Genomic DNA, 15,165 nt, shown 5'->3' with positions numbered 1-15,165 from the left:
TATGAGGAGATGGCTCACCAAGTTTGAAGGTATAGGGACAGACATCCCGACTACCTCCAGAGTGTGGCATCTGGACAACACTTCAGGAGAACTGGAAGAATTTCTCAGAAAAGGGTTTGCAAAATCCTTAGTTTTATGGTCTGCTTCTGCCTCTTCAGAAACAAGCATTAAAATGACCTCCTCTTCTGTCATAGGGAGGTCTGTCCAAAGAAGCTTCCTGGGTAGAACCCTGCAATTTCCAGAGCCACATGTTCTTCCCTCTTCGCTGATTCCTAGAAAAGGTTCTTTGAGAAGTGGAGAAATAGATTCCAATGACATAAGGAGTCTTATCATCTTGTTTGCTTTTTGTTACTGTATCCTTAACTTTTGGGCCAAACAATGCTGTGCCATCAAAGGGGAGTATTGATGAAGGACTTCTTAAAGCCTCTATAAGTCGCACAATTGCAACCAGGAATGGAGGCATTAAGCTATACCAGTACCTGCAGCTGTAGTTGTCCCATCAGCTGCATTTGAAAGCAGATGCATGGAGACATTTGAAATAGAAGATAAGGTGGATAGCTGGGATTCCACTGTTTTCTTGATATCCATCAGTAGATTACCTGAAAGCAAACTGGTAATCTTTGTGGTTAATTTTCTTTGGAACTGAATAATATGGGCCATGTAGTTCAGTACTCTCAGGGAAAAAGTCCCTGAAGCTTCTGCCCATTTTCCAAATCTGTCCAAGGCCTTGGACTCCCTGTTCAGCAGATGGACACAAGAACTCTCCTCTGAGTGTTCTTTCTTTGTAGTTTCTACTATGATCATGACATCTACTGGTGGACTGTTACTCCACTGAAGTCTGTCTTTCTCTTTTGCCAGAATCCTGCCAGGTTTCTTGGGTATAGGTACTGCTATATCAGGCTCCTTCCAGGCTCACTCAGACACTAGAACAATAAGGGTGTCAGGGGGAGGGACCACAAAGGATGTAGAAGAACCAGCTCCAACAGCCTCCAGGAAAATGGATTCTTCTGAAGAAGGTGTATTTGTGGACCAACCCCCTTTCTGTTTGACCAATTCTAGAATTTCTCTAAAGGAGACATCTTCAAAGGGGGATCTCTAGGTGTCATGCCCTTCCTCCAAATCTGTGTCTTCTGTGACAGATTCTGATGATGAAGCTAAGTGCTACCATTTGCATGTCTGCTTTCTATGTACCTGTCATTGGTGATGGGCCTGAATCACAGTGAGAACTCAAAGATAGTACTTCCCCAAGACTTTTGGAGACTGTTGGAGCCTGTCTGTCCCTATCAATGTGAAGTAATGGATTGCAGAGCAAAATAAGTTTAATTATGAGTCAGAACTGAAATGGATGGAGTCACCTCTTCTTTCAAAAGTGAGAGGACACAATGGAAGGCCTAGAATGCCAAGGAAGAGATAGGAGCTGAGGAAGTCTCTCTAACAGCTGGTACAGAAAGAGACACAGGAGCTCCAATCCTTCCAGGCTCCATGGCCAACATCGGAGCTGTGCTGTCAAGAGCTGACACTCTCAGAGGAAGAAATGCCTCTAACAATGTTGGAGTTAAACTCTGTACATGGACATCAGCTTGGAAGCTTCAGCTCTAACTCTCTTCTCAAGCCAAGATACTTGGAGTTGAGAGAGAGTGGGCAATAGTCGGAGCCAACATGGATGGCACTATGGGTGTTGACATGGGTGATCCAGAGATTTTGGATCCAAAGGCTTTGGTTCCAAAGGACAGACTTGCAATAAAGTTGAAAAGGACAGTTGATGGTGATGTTCCCAGTTCTATCAAAGGGGATGGAGTGACTGTATCTGCTTCTGGATGAATTTTCACATCATTCTGTCGACAATGGCTTTGGTGAGACTCCCAAAGAATGGGCAGACCTAGAAGAAGCAATTGACAAAGTTCTGGAATGTGGGTGCAGAATGGGGGAATGAATCTGAGAACTGAACGGATCTAGAGCAAAAAGCCTTGATGGAGATTGACAGCTGTTCTGAGGCTTTGGATCTGAAGGCTTCTGTATTTTTCTTGCCAAACCAACTGGAACATTTTCTTGCTTTTTCAATGCTCTTCTCAGAAGGCTTGTCTTTATGTTGTTCCTTCAACATTGGAGCTGCCTTATTCTTGGGATAGAAGCAGTAGGAGAAACAATAGAAGACCATGAAGTAAATGGAAGGAGTCCTTTCAAGATTAGTTTGTATCTTCTGCTCTGAAGAGCTTCATGACTGAAAGAAGCACAGGATTCACATTCTGTATCTAAGTGTGTTGCCCCTAACAATATATAGACAGGGAGTGGGGGTATTGTGGAGGTATTTTGTGGCCACACTTTCCACAGTTCTTGAAAGTTTTGTGTGACACAGTAAGGATGTCTGAACACTCTACAAATATAATATAAACAAAAATAAACAAAATTATCTATTGTAACTATAAGCACAGAGAAGAGAAACAGCTATAGGACCCCACCCAAAAATACAACTACTTGTATAGAAGGATTATTATAAACTTTTTACTGTATTTTTATTTATTTAGTTATTTTACATGATAGGGGAAGAGAAAATAGAAGAAAAGTTGAAAGAGTTCTAATAAATGTAGAATTAATCCCTAATATTACTACAAAGCAAAATTCACTTATCCTCAATTCAAACTCAGTGTCTCTACAACCGTCTGAATGAAGCAACAAATGATATCTGAGGTAATTTGACAGTTGAGAGGGAAATGTGGATAGGGGAGGAATGAGATCCCTGAATTCGAATGTCTGAAGTTGCCAAGACTGGATCGAAGACGAATCTGGATTCTCAAAGGTTGAACCAGATGAATCAGATAAAAGTGGACAACATCGGATAGGTGATTTAAATAGTCTTGTGGCAGATACACTGGTTGCTCCTTGGGAAGTATTATAGGGTTCCTTTATTGGACTGTGGTAAATATACCTTCTTTAACTTTATGCTAAGAAATAAAGGATGTGCAAACCTCCAGACTGGTAGCCCAACATAACGCATCTGAGATACTTCAGGTGCAGCTGACATTGGGTAAGAAAGTGATTTAGGTTGTAGCCTGCTATAGGTCCCCAACCATGTCCCAAGGTTTACACTCCACATTCCTAAGCACCCTGGAGAATATTAGGGTCCAATCTAACACTCTCATACTGGGTGACTTCAACTATCCCTCCACTAACTGGGAAAACTACTCATGTAACAATACACTTGCCCAATGCTTTCTGGAATTCATTAATTCCAATGCCCTGGACAAGCTCATTCTTTCCCCTACTAGAGGTAGCAACATCCTTGACCTGGTCATTACTAACATGGGCAACCGTTGCTCTACACCAATAGTCAACTCCTCCCTAGTTAAATCTGATCACAAGCTAATCACCTTGGAAATCCACATCCCTCCCACCCCCCCACCCCCCCAGCAAAGGTAACCACCACGGAAAAAAATTATCCAAAGCTAACTTTGGGCTCCTAAAAACAGGTGGCTATCTTCATGGCACCCATGCAAATGGAGAATAGTTGCATGACTGCCAAATCATACACCAATGCACTGTACGAACAAGTACACAAATACATGGATCTCTCCATACCCAATAGAACTAAGATGGTCTCCTCAAAAAAAAAAAGGAAGCAAATCTGGTGGTCCCTTGCCATAAACAAACTCTACAACAGAAGGAGGAAACTGATGCGGAAAAATGTGAAGTCCCAAGACTGGAAAAAACTCCCTTATCAGCCCCAACAAAAGGTTGAGATCTCCTATCCAGATCCTCTAAAGCTAGCTATGAAAACAGAATTGCAGCAGATAGTAAAGACAGCCACAAGGCCTTCTATAGTTATATAAAGAATCTCCATGGCAATACCCAGATTTGCTATGAGCTACTGCACAATGGTACCTCCTATACTTAGCCAACAGATATTGCAAATATACTGCCGGACAGATTCAGTGCTAATTCTACCCCCCCAAAGGACCAATCACAATACCAGTAGATTGTTAGGCACCCAGTATTACTGTTACACAGGTTAAAACAGCACTGCCCAAGGCCAAGAATACAGCTTCTATGGAACCGGACAGTATCCCTGGCTGTGTTCTACATGAACTACAGAGTGAACTGGCACCTCACATGTGTACCCTGTTCAATCACAGCCTCACCTCAGGCTTTGTCCCTACTGAATGGTGCACTGCTACAGTCATCCCTCTCCACAAAGGAGGAGCGACTACAGACCGTGGGAACTATTGCCCCATTAGCCTGATGAGGTTGATATGCAAAGCTATGGAATGCATCATCATGGACTTAATAAAGAAGGATATAGGGAATCTCCAAACTCTGGATCCTACACAGTTTGGTTTTGTGAAGGGTAGATCATGCCTGCTTAACCTGGTTGACTTCTTTGAGTCAGTCACCAGAGCTGTGGATGAAGATAAGGTGGTTCATACAGCCTACCTTGATCTGGCCAAGGCCTTTGATACCATTCCCCACTCAGGAATCATAGAAACATGTACTAAGCTAGGCATCAACCCCTATATCACTAGGTGGATCGCAAATTGCCTCACAAATAGAACCCACAGTGTGAAAGTAGCTGAGTCCAAGACAGACTGCCAACCAGTCACGAAAGGAGTCCCACAGGGTTCGGTCCTGGGTCCTCTACTGTTTGGTATCTACTTCTCTGATGTCCAGGCCAACACAAACAGACTCTGGCTGACAAAGTTAGCAGACAATTACAAGTTGGGAGCTATTATTAACTTCCCAAGTGATGTTGACATCCTACAGAAAGGCCTTAATGAGACCAACGACTGGTGTCAGAACCATGGCCTTAAACTCAATGCCAAAAAAATGTGTCTTCATCCCCTTTGGGAAAACCCCGGTTCCCTTGAATTACCACATTGATGGTAGTCCACTGAACACAGAAGGTGTTATAAGAGATTTGGGAACACAGGTTGACAGCAACCTCTCTTTTGACCACCAAGTTGCCACTGTGGTCGGAAAGTCCATCTATGTGGCACATCTCATTACTAAGGATTTTGCATCCAGGAAGGAAGAAAGAGGTCATTGTCTCCCTCTACTCTTCCCTCATTAGGCCAATCATCGAGTACAATGCCCCATTTGGCATGTACCTCACTAGACACCTGCAACAACTGGAGACGCTGCAAAAGTACCTCACAAAGAGGATCCTAGGCCTTAAACACTTGTCCTATATGGACAGACTCAAAAAACTCCCACTATTCCCTATCTCATATCACTTACATAGAGGCGATCTCTGCTTGACTTACAAAGCCATGTCTGACCCAGCTCTGTTAGAAATGCTACATCTAAGGAAATCCCAATCCCTCTGCACCACATGCTCCAGAGACCTCAACCTCATTACCACAATCAACAGAACATGCTGGAGGGACAGATTCATAACCCAGAGACTGCCCATGCTATGGAATAAACTTCCCATACATGTCAAGCATAGCACCTCACTGGCCCTCTTCAAGAGAAATCTTGATGAGTGGATGGGAAATAGAAAATTCACCCCGGGGATCACTTCAGTGACTCTACTCAACAGAGGTACTAGGAACTACGGCTGGGTGGCACAATGCCAGGTTAATCCTATGGGCTAGGCTTGTAAAGACTCCAGAACCATTAGCCTAGTACACATCTATGAACCTATAAGTTACGGAAACATACCTGTTTAGTAAGGGAGTTAGAGCAGATACAGTGCTCATTGCCAGAGAACTGTGAGGAATGGAAATGTATTTAAATGTGTTCACTGCAGGAGGACTGATAAGCCTAAAATTCCTTCCCTGATTATGCTTGTCTTTATCATTGAGTTTTTTTTTTTATTTTGCTTGTAAAGTTTTAGTACAGGTATCTAGCACACATGGTGTTTTTTACAGTGACAGTAGGAAATTTCCCATTTTACTTCAGGTGAGTTTCCTGTTAATTTATTCTTAGGATGAGAGAATCATTCAGGATTTCTGCAACTAATGTTTCAATGTTTCCAGTATATCCATATTCAAGTAATACTAAGAGCACAGTGCTTATATTTTAATAATTTTGTTTCATTTCTGGTGTTTAATGGTTGTCAGTTCTGCTGTTAGCACCTTATGACTTTTCTTCATAATTTCTCTAAACATGAACAAGTGTGTAAGTGTGTGTGTGTGTGTGTGTGTGTGTGTGTGTGTGTGTGTGTGTGTGTGTGTGTGTGTGTGTGTGTGTATATATATATATATATATATATATATATATATATATATATATATATATGATATATGGCTGTCTATCCATTTATCTATCTATTTCTATATATGTAAGGGCTATCACTTTCAAATGCAGGAACATATTTGACTTAGTATTCTGAGTTTCACAACATTGTCTGGCAAGAAATTGAGTGCATTAAAACTAAATGATATCATTCTTCAGATCAGAAATCAATAATTAGGCAGTCACCACTGGTACCATAAGCAATGTCCCATAACATATCTTCTTTAAAACTTATTTGAGTTAGTAAAAAACATACTGTAAAAATTAAAACCTTGATTCTAGTTTTAACACCATTTGTTTCTACTGCTATATTGTTGATAGTCTGTGGACAGGTCTGGGTGAAGTGCTGCCTCTCCGGATATAGTAAAAGGTGGACAGATCTTCCAGAGAGATTTATTAAATAGGCCAGTGTCCATGATCCAGGAGATCAAGTTGCCAGTGTCACATGGTGGTCAGTCTGCTTCCACTTTTTCCAAGATACACCCAAGCGATGAAGTAATTGCCACCACTTCTAACCTACACACAAGTTTGAAGCTTTGGCCTTTCCTTAATACTAAGTAGCTGTAGTACCATAACATATAACCAGACTACCAATGCTGCTACTGATTGCTGCCAAGCCCTTCAGAGCTTTACTGCTGCTGAAGAGCACATTCCTCTGAGGCTTTTGAGGTTCAGTGGTCACCTTGTGTTCTTTTACTGGGCAGATAAGTTCCCTTTGGGGAAATAAAAAAATTTGATTCAATTATTTTTGTTGATTATTAATAGTTTCCTCTTCATGAAAGTTATTTTAAAGCTAGGAGTTTGTGTTTAGCGGACTGTCATGAGACTGCATTGCAGTTTTAAACAAATGCTCTCTTTTTTCTGTCAGTTTAAATGTTGTTTCAATTATTTAAAAAAAGATTATTTTTGTAGAGAAATTGTTTATTTTATTTTTGGGGTCTGGCAAGGATTTTAAAATGCTTTTTATTGTATTTTGTGTAAAAAAATTGAGTTTTAATGACATTTTTACCAGATTTTGCTGCTTGTTTTCCCTGGGAAAGAGGCACCACATTCATGTTGATCTTGGAACAGACAGTTGGTCTGAAGGTCAGTCATTCTTCCACCCACAAAAAGAAAAAGTTAAGCCTTTGCCAGCACAGCAGGCTAAACATTTGCCTCATCTGCTGGTGGATTAATCTGCTTTGGTCATTTGCTGTACGTTAGACCACTCATCTTTTACCCCAGATTCCTCTGGTGTAGCACCTACATTTACTGTTGACTGGGAGTTAGCCATATCCTCTGTGACCGTTGGGGTCCCATCAACAGGCAAAGGAGAGCCACTCTTGTTGGTCCTGGGAAGGATAACAGGGAAGGCTTCCATGTTTTGTCAGAATCTTGTGCCCAACCCTGGGGAAGCTACTAGTGCCATTTATAACATTGTTGGCTTCAATTTTTCTGTCAAAAAGAAACAGAAAACTAAACATGTAACTACTCTTCTTCAAATTGATTTAGACAGGAGTAGTTTACTGGGTCTGACTGATTGTGTTATTCAGGCTTTTGATCCCTTTTATTGATTGCTTTCTGATAAAAGAAAAAAAGGATACCTCCTTTCCTGAAGTGATTCAAGAATCTGAATATGGACATGAAGACTAAAGGATAGGTACAGGTTTTCTCCTCAGTTTTCTGATTCAGACTCAGAGGAGCACAAAGTTTCTGATTCTCCCTTTAGGATTCCTCTCTTTCTTTGAGACCATTTGCATAACATGCCAGAATTTTCAGTGGGAGTACATTGAGGTTTCTTAGTACCTCAGAAAATTTTATGAACTGTTACAAATGAAGTTCCTGAACTTTCAACATTTCCTCCAGTTCTGTCAGCTTTTGAAGATGTGTGTGTATGTGCCTGCCTGTATTTTTCCTGACAGCCATTCGGCTACTCCTAAAAAGGCAGATAGAATGTATACATATCCTCAGTCTTTTTGAGTTTTTATACAATCTTCACAAATGTGACCAGCAGCTATAGCTTTAGTTATTCCTACTGCTGCTAAACAGTTAATTCCTATCCTACTCTTTCTGATAAGGATGGGAAGATTATTAGTGGGTACTGGAAAATAATGTATGCTTCTGCAACTTTTATTTTTAGAACCTTGAATTGTCAGGCCTCCATGTCAACGTTTATTCTTACTAATTGTAAAAGTATTAGGAACACTTGGTCTGCAACTTCTTCATTTGAGGAAACATCTGCTTTAAATTATTTAGTTTCTTCTTCTATTGTACCAGCCACAGCTCTCTGTTTACAGTGTGTGGTTGACTTAGTTGATAATTCTTCCAGAGCTATTGTCTCTAGGATTGTTTTGAGGAGATCTGTCTGGATGCATTCTCAGAACCTCACAAAAGGATGTGAATAACAAAACTGTATCTTCTTTTTTGGAGAGAGATTTGCTTTTTTGTTCCTTTGCTGCAGAGGTAATCAAAAAGTGTGATGGAGGACATAAGTTAAATCATGGAATCTCTAACATTTTCTCCCCTTATTTTTCTAATTTTCTAGGGATTCTCTAACCCTTGATCCATTTTCTCATATAATGGCTAGGGTGCTCCAAAAAGAATTCAGGAAAAGCAGGACCCCCCTCAAATCCAAGGACAGTCCAACTAATCAGTGTGACTATTTAAGGGACTTTGATACCCTTCCCACAATGGCATTCCCTTTTCCCTTCCATAAAGTCTGAAGCTCCATCTTTTTGTTTGGTGACAATTTCAGACAAAAGGGTTTTGAAGATCTGAAGGTTATAGATAGCAGAATATTGTTTCTTGCCAGGAGGCTATTCCTTATCCAGCAGACCAGAATATTTTACTGTTTCCACCTGTCCTTTATTACATGCTATATCAGGGAGTGATAGAACCGATCACTCCTCCCCAAGTTGGGAAAGGCTTTTGTTCAAGGTGTTTTTAGAACTAAATAAAGAAGATGCTTAGAGACCAGTTCTGGATCTTTCTTCTTAGACCTGTTTGTGATAGTACCAAACTTCACAATGATGTCATTTCACAATCTGTTACATCTTCTTCTTCATTAAAGTTTCCTGGTAATTCTACATTTAAAAGATTCTTATCATCAAATTCCTTTTCATACAGACTTCAGGTGATTTTAAGGTTTGTATGTCTGGATCACTTTATCAGTTCTCTGCTTTACCCTTTAAACTATCAACTGCACCCACGAGTGTTCACTAAATGGCTAACTCCAGTTATAGCTCATTGCAGGCTACATTGTGTCCATTTTCTGTTTTCCATATTTAGGTGGTTTGCATATCTATGCAGAGTGTTTTTTAAAGTGTCTGGAATCTCTCACTTGGGTGAGAGATCTCGTACACAAGTTGGGATTCCAAAAAACATTCAGAAATCCTTTCTGAGTCCTTTACACAGGATTGTGCTCCTACGGTATCAGCTGGATACCTGAGTTCAAACAACTTCTCTTCCACAGGCAAAATATATCTAGATCTAGATCTAGATCTATGCCTAAGGTTTTCCACTCAGGATTCTGCAACTGTGAATGAATACCTCAGGACTTTGCATCACTTGACATCCATGCTTCTGATGATAACTCTGGCAAGACTCCACATGAGAAAGATTCAATGGTATCTGAAGTTGCTTTGGTCCCAGCATCAAGATCCCTTGTCTTTTCAATTCCCAGTGCTGGGATCTGCAATAGAAATATTACTTGGAGGAGATGTCAAATATCTCTAAATTCAGGTTTTCCCTTATCCTTCCTAGTTTCAAAGCAGTCTCAGACTTTGCTTGGGGAGCAGTTTTAGGAGGAATAATACTACAAGCTGTGTGGGACATCGGAGACAGATGCAAGCACATAAATATGAAAGAGATGATTGCCCTGATCAAGGCACTTAACTCTCTGTATCATCTTTGGTCCCCAGAACCTCTTCAAGTTGTTTCAGACAGCATCACAGTCATGTGGTACATCTTCAAGGAGATGAGAACCTGGTCAAACTCCCTTTGCAGATTATCCGTATTAGCTTGGGATATAGTTTCACAGCACACTCTCACCATATAGGCACCTTTCATTCAATTAGAATAACATTATGTGGCAGACAAGTTGAATAGAACAGGCCAGACTCTCACATATGCAAACTAGATTGGGGGCTTCCAAGATTTGATCTATTTGAGGAGAGTTCCTTTAGTAGACCCACCTGACTTCTGTCTAAATAATCAGCTGCCAAGACTATGCTACAGGACCCATGCTAGAAGGCCTGGAAGGCAGATGACTTTTTTCTTTTTTTTTTTTTTGGCAGGAATATTTCTATGTGCTTTTCCACCTTTTCCATTGATATCCAGGCAACTTCTGAAGATGCAGAAGGAATCTCCTAGGAACATTGTGGTGACTCCTTTTCTGGCCCAGGCAACAATGGTTCTCTCTTCTATTGGAAATGTTAAGGGGCAGTCACCCCAGCTTCCTGACAGAATGGATACTTATACAAGATCAAGGGTGTTTGATAGACCACAACCCCAATTAGCTTCAAATTACTGCCTGTATGATAGGGTCTTATTTTCATTTAGACACCTGCTTACTGAGGATGTGCAGTAGGTACTAATGCAGGCAAGAAAGCCTGCTATTAAAAATCATACATTAGAAAATGGAAAAGGTTTCCTAGTTGGTGCCAGCAACATCAACAGGGCTAGTTGTTTTCTAGTTTTACAATACTTTTGTGAGTTACTTTCTCTGATTTAAAATTATTAACTAAATTAATTAATTTTTCATTTAAAAATTATTAACCTATTAATTGGTAACCCACATACATGCCAACTGAAAAAATAATTAAAATACTAAACAAGTAAATATGTCAACTATCTTCTTTCTCATGGACTATTAGCTATATTTAAATACTTCCACTGGCTGAAATGTGTATTATTGAATTTCTCAAGATATCTCTTACTCCAGTATAAATTGTAAATTGTCTGTATACTGAACTTACTTAGAAATGTTAAAACAAAAATTCTGCCTTATGTGAGAACTGCCTAATATGTGATCTGGTCATGCTCATGTGATCTCTTACTATTGTATAAACTGCATGTCTGTATGTTGATTTTACTGATGTGAAGCTCTTCTCCCCAGGCCTCTGCTGAAAAAGGACCTGTGTCCATTCGGACTTTCCCGATCAACAAATTGTAAAATAAAATAATAATAATAATAATAAAATAATTTACAGTATTTGTGTGAATTTCTTTCCTACAACCATTCTGAATCCTCCATCAAGGTTCATTTACTGGCCACTTCAGCATGTCTGTCCATGGATACTTCTCTTTCAAGGCTTTTCTGAAAGGGATTTTACTTAAGAGGCTCCCAAGAAAACAAGTGGCCCTTTCTTTTGATCTTAATTTTGTATGAGAAGCTAACGCGTGTGCCATTTGTATCAGATAATCTGGCTAGCTTGAGGTTTTTAACATGGAAAACAGTTTATTGATTGTTGTGACCTCTACAAGAAGATTATCTGAATTGCAGGCTCTTATGATGAGACAGCTCTATCTCGGTTTCAACAGAAACAGCTTTTTTTTTTTGAGAATGAATTTGTCTTTTATTTTTAAAGTGATATCTAAGTTTGCTTTATGCCAAATTATCCATTTCCACATTTTCTTTACCATTCTTAAAAATGAAGGAGAATGGACACTCTATCTTGTTGTTGTTGTTTGTCTTTCGGCTTTTCCCGGTAAGGGGTCGCCACAGCGGAACTCCGGTCCGCTAATGATTGGCAGTAGATTTTTTACGAAATGCCAAGGTGCCAGCTCGACGCCCAACCTTCAATGAAGGCACGCCCATTTACGCACACATGTCTTTCGAACGCTACCCAACCGTGGGGAAAACATGCAGACTCCACACAGAAGGCACTCCCAAGCCCAGCCGAGAATCGAACAGGAGAACCTCTTGCTGTGAGGTAACAATGCTACCGCTGTACCACCGTGGCATTAGAATGGACACTCTATACCCCTTATTGTTTGCTGTGTAGTTTATGCCTGGGTGTGGCTGCTTATTATTTGCTCTTCCTAGCATTGACCTTTTAGGGCTCAGCATCCCTGTCTCTGTTGGCAGGAAAGCTCTAAATGGCTTGGTAACCAATAACTGAAATCACGACGAACAACTAAAGGTAAAGATGCAGCCAAGCCACTGAAGACAACTTTGGAAGCTGGATGGCTATTATATCCTTGGCAGGATATAAACTATATAGCTAAGACTATTGCAGCAGGGATCAAAGAGCAGAGTCCAGGAGTACTTTATCTGTATACAGGAAATGTAAGTTTGATTGGTTGAACATCCATTCGGCATCCAATTGGGAAATATAGGGTTACTGTCAAATACCCTTATTGCTTCAGTTGTCTAATATGAACACAAAGAGGGGATTGGGGGATAATTGATGAGAATACAGTATCCACTTACAGCCCTCTTTGCATTTACACAAAAAATACTTTTTTATTATTTGCCATAAACTTTCATAACTGGTTGTTCTTGAAAAAGTATCCATGTCAGTGTGTTTAAAGTACTGATATTATAACTGTATGTGACAAACTAATAAACTGCTTCTTTGGGTCTTTGTCGATAAGTATACAGTGTGGGCCCATACTGATATTATAACTGGTATGTGACAAACTAATAAACTGCTTCTTTGGGTCTTTGTCGATAAGTATACAGTGTGGGCCCACTTACATGGGGCTAAAGCTAAAAACTAATTTCCTAGTCTACTATAGTACTTTACTAGACCTAGTATTTTAAGTTTTCTAATTCTTCAAGGTAATACATAGGCTGTGTTGAGCTGGATGCCTTTTTACTGTATTGTAGGAAACTGACCAACACCAAGGTGTTCTGAAAATGCAAACAGTACTAGAAAATGTCCATGGTAAGAGAATGAAGAAATGAAAGAAGAGAGGGAAATGGGGGAATAAGCAGTGAAAATAGAAGAATAAAGAATAAACCTTATCTGACTGAGATAGTCACTGATTTAATGATATCAAGGTGGCAAGTAGGACCATTACCATAGAATGCAAAGGTTCCAGGAGCAACTCTTCATGTGCAGTCAAAACCAAGGCCAGAGTCCCTCCTTTTCTTAGATGCTTAGCAAAATCAATAATTCAGCAGCAGTGACTCAGAGAGATGATGCAACCCAGTCATGACCTGTGAAACATGCCAATCTCAGTGTTGTCCCACCAACGGATTAGATCAGTGAGATAACTCAGGAACCATTTGGACAGTTCAAAGAGCAGTTGTCAGTGGATACTTGGCTTTTGGCTTGGCCAAAAGCTATCAGATGAAACAGCTCATCAAAGGTATGAGCGGAAGGATCACTGAAGGGGGAAATGACTAAACATCAAAAATATAGAACTTCCAGCTTGCATCAGAAAAGATGAGCTATCACCAGCTGTTTTTAGCTTTAAGTTCCAACTTACTAGACAAGACAATCTGACATAATAGGGCCAAACAAATCTGATACCTGTTAATGTATCCTTAACTGTTTACCTTCAAAATTATCTTATCTGAAACAAAACCCATATATGTATTCTACCTCCCCCTATTTATTTTTTTCTTACCCACTCTCTCTCTATATATATAAACATATATAAATAAGTGTATATATTGATATAGATATTTACACACAAATGCAGACATACACATACATACACACACACACACACACACACACACAGACATATATATATATATATATATATATATATATATATATATATATATATATATATATATATATATATATATATAGCAAATAGAGCAAAGGAAATAATTAACAAATTAGAAACAAAGAGAAAATTAGGATCAGCTGTATCTGGCAAATTTAAGGGCAGCTAGTTTCCCAAGATGTTAGATTTGTTTTTTTCCTGACTCACAGGTCAAAGGAGTCTCAAGATAATTTAAAGAGGTTAATTTATCAGCCTTTGCTGCTAAGATCGAGCTGATGCAAAGAGGTGAAACTGATGTAATTTATTTGTTGCACTTAAGCAAGTTTTCTGTTATTCCATGTAAACAAGACTATTATAATTTCTAAAAAGTTGTTTCAAGAGAGCTCTTTTGTTACCATTCATACTATTAAATGCAACTCTCTCTCTCTCTCCTTTTATATATATATATATATATATATATCCACACACACACACACACACACACACACACACACACACATATATATATATATATATATATATATATATATATATATATATATGTACATATGAGACACATTGGGGGGTGGTGGAGGGGCATAGCCCCACAGTTAGTTTGGGTTTATATTGTCTTCTGGAAATAGTCATTGGTGTTGTAAGTATGTATGTCTATGGTTTAAAATGTATTGTTTTGAAGCTTTAAGTGAAATTTAATATAATACAATACTAGGTGGGGAGCTAGGCTCCCCACACCCCCCAATGTGGGGGACTGTGCCCCCACACCACCCCAACTATATATACTAACTCCAGGATCACACTACTTTGGGGAAAAGGGCATATACCTTTTACTTCCTTACGGTACTCTACACAGTGCCAGTACTTCACTTCAGTGAAATGAGATTCAGTGAAATGAGTTTTCAGTTATTTGAGCTTTTAGCAATTTGGTCAGGGCAAATTCAAATTCAGTGAAATGAGGTTTCAATGAAACAAAGTAGACCCTATATATATATATATATATATTTTTTTTTTTTTTTTTTTGTAGTATGGGCAAGCCCCTATACCCCTGATGTAGGAGGCTTGACCCTCACCTCTGTAATTATATATACCAACTACATAGTCACACTGTCATGAAGACAACAGAAATTCATAACAGAAAGCAATACCAGTGTAACTGCTGCAGTGGTAATTTCTTATGGAAAACAGCTATCAGGGAGTTTAATGTCTTTGATTGAATTCAAGGAGATGGAAACCCATCCATTTGTCACTCAATACAGTATACAGCAGCCAAAA

The sequence above is a fragment of the Protopterus annectens genome, chromosome 2.part2, assembly GCF_019279795.1.
Source record: "Protopterus annectens isolate FY-2018-M chromosome 2.part2, PAN1.0, whole genome shotgun sequence".
Taxonomy (NCBI): domain Eukaryota; kingdom Metazoa; phylum Chordata; order Ceratodontiformes; family Protopteridae; genus Protopterus; species Protopterus annectens.
Note: the sequence above shows the minus strand (reverse complement) of the source record.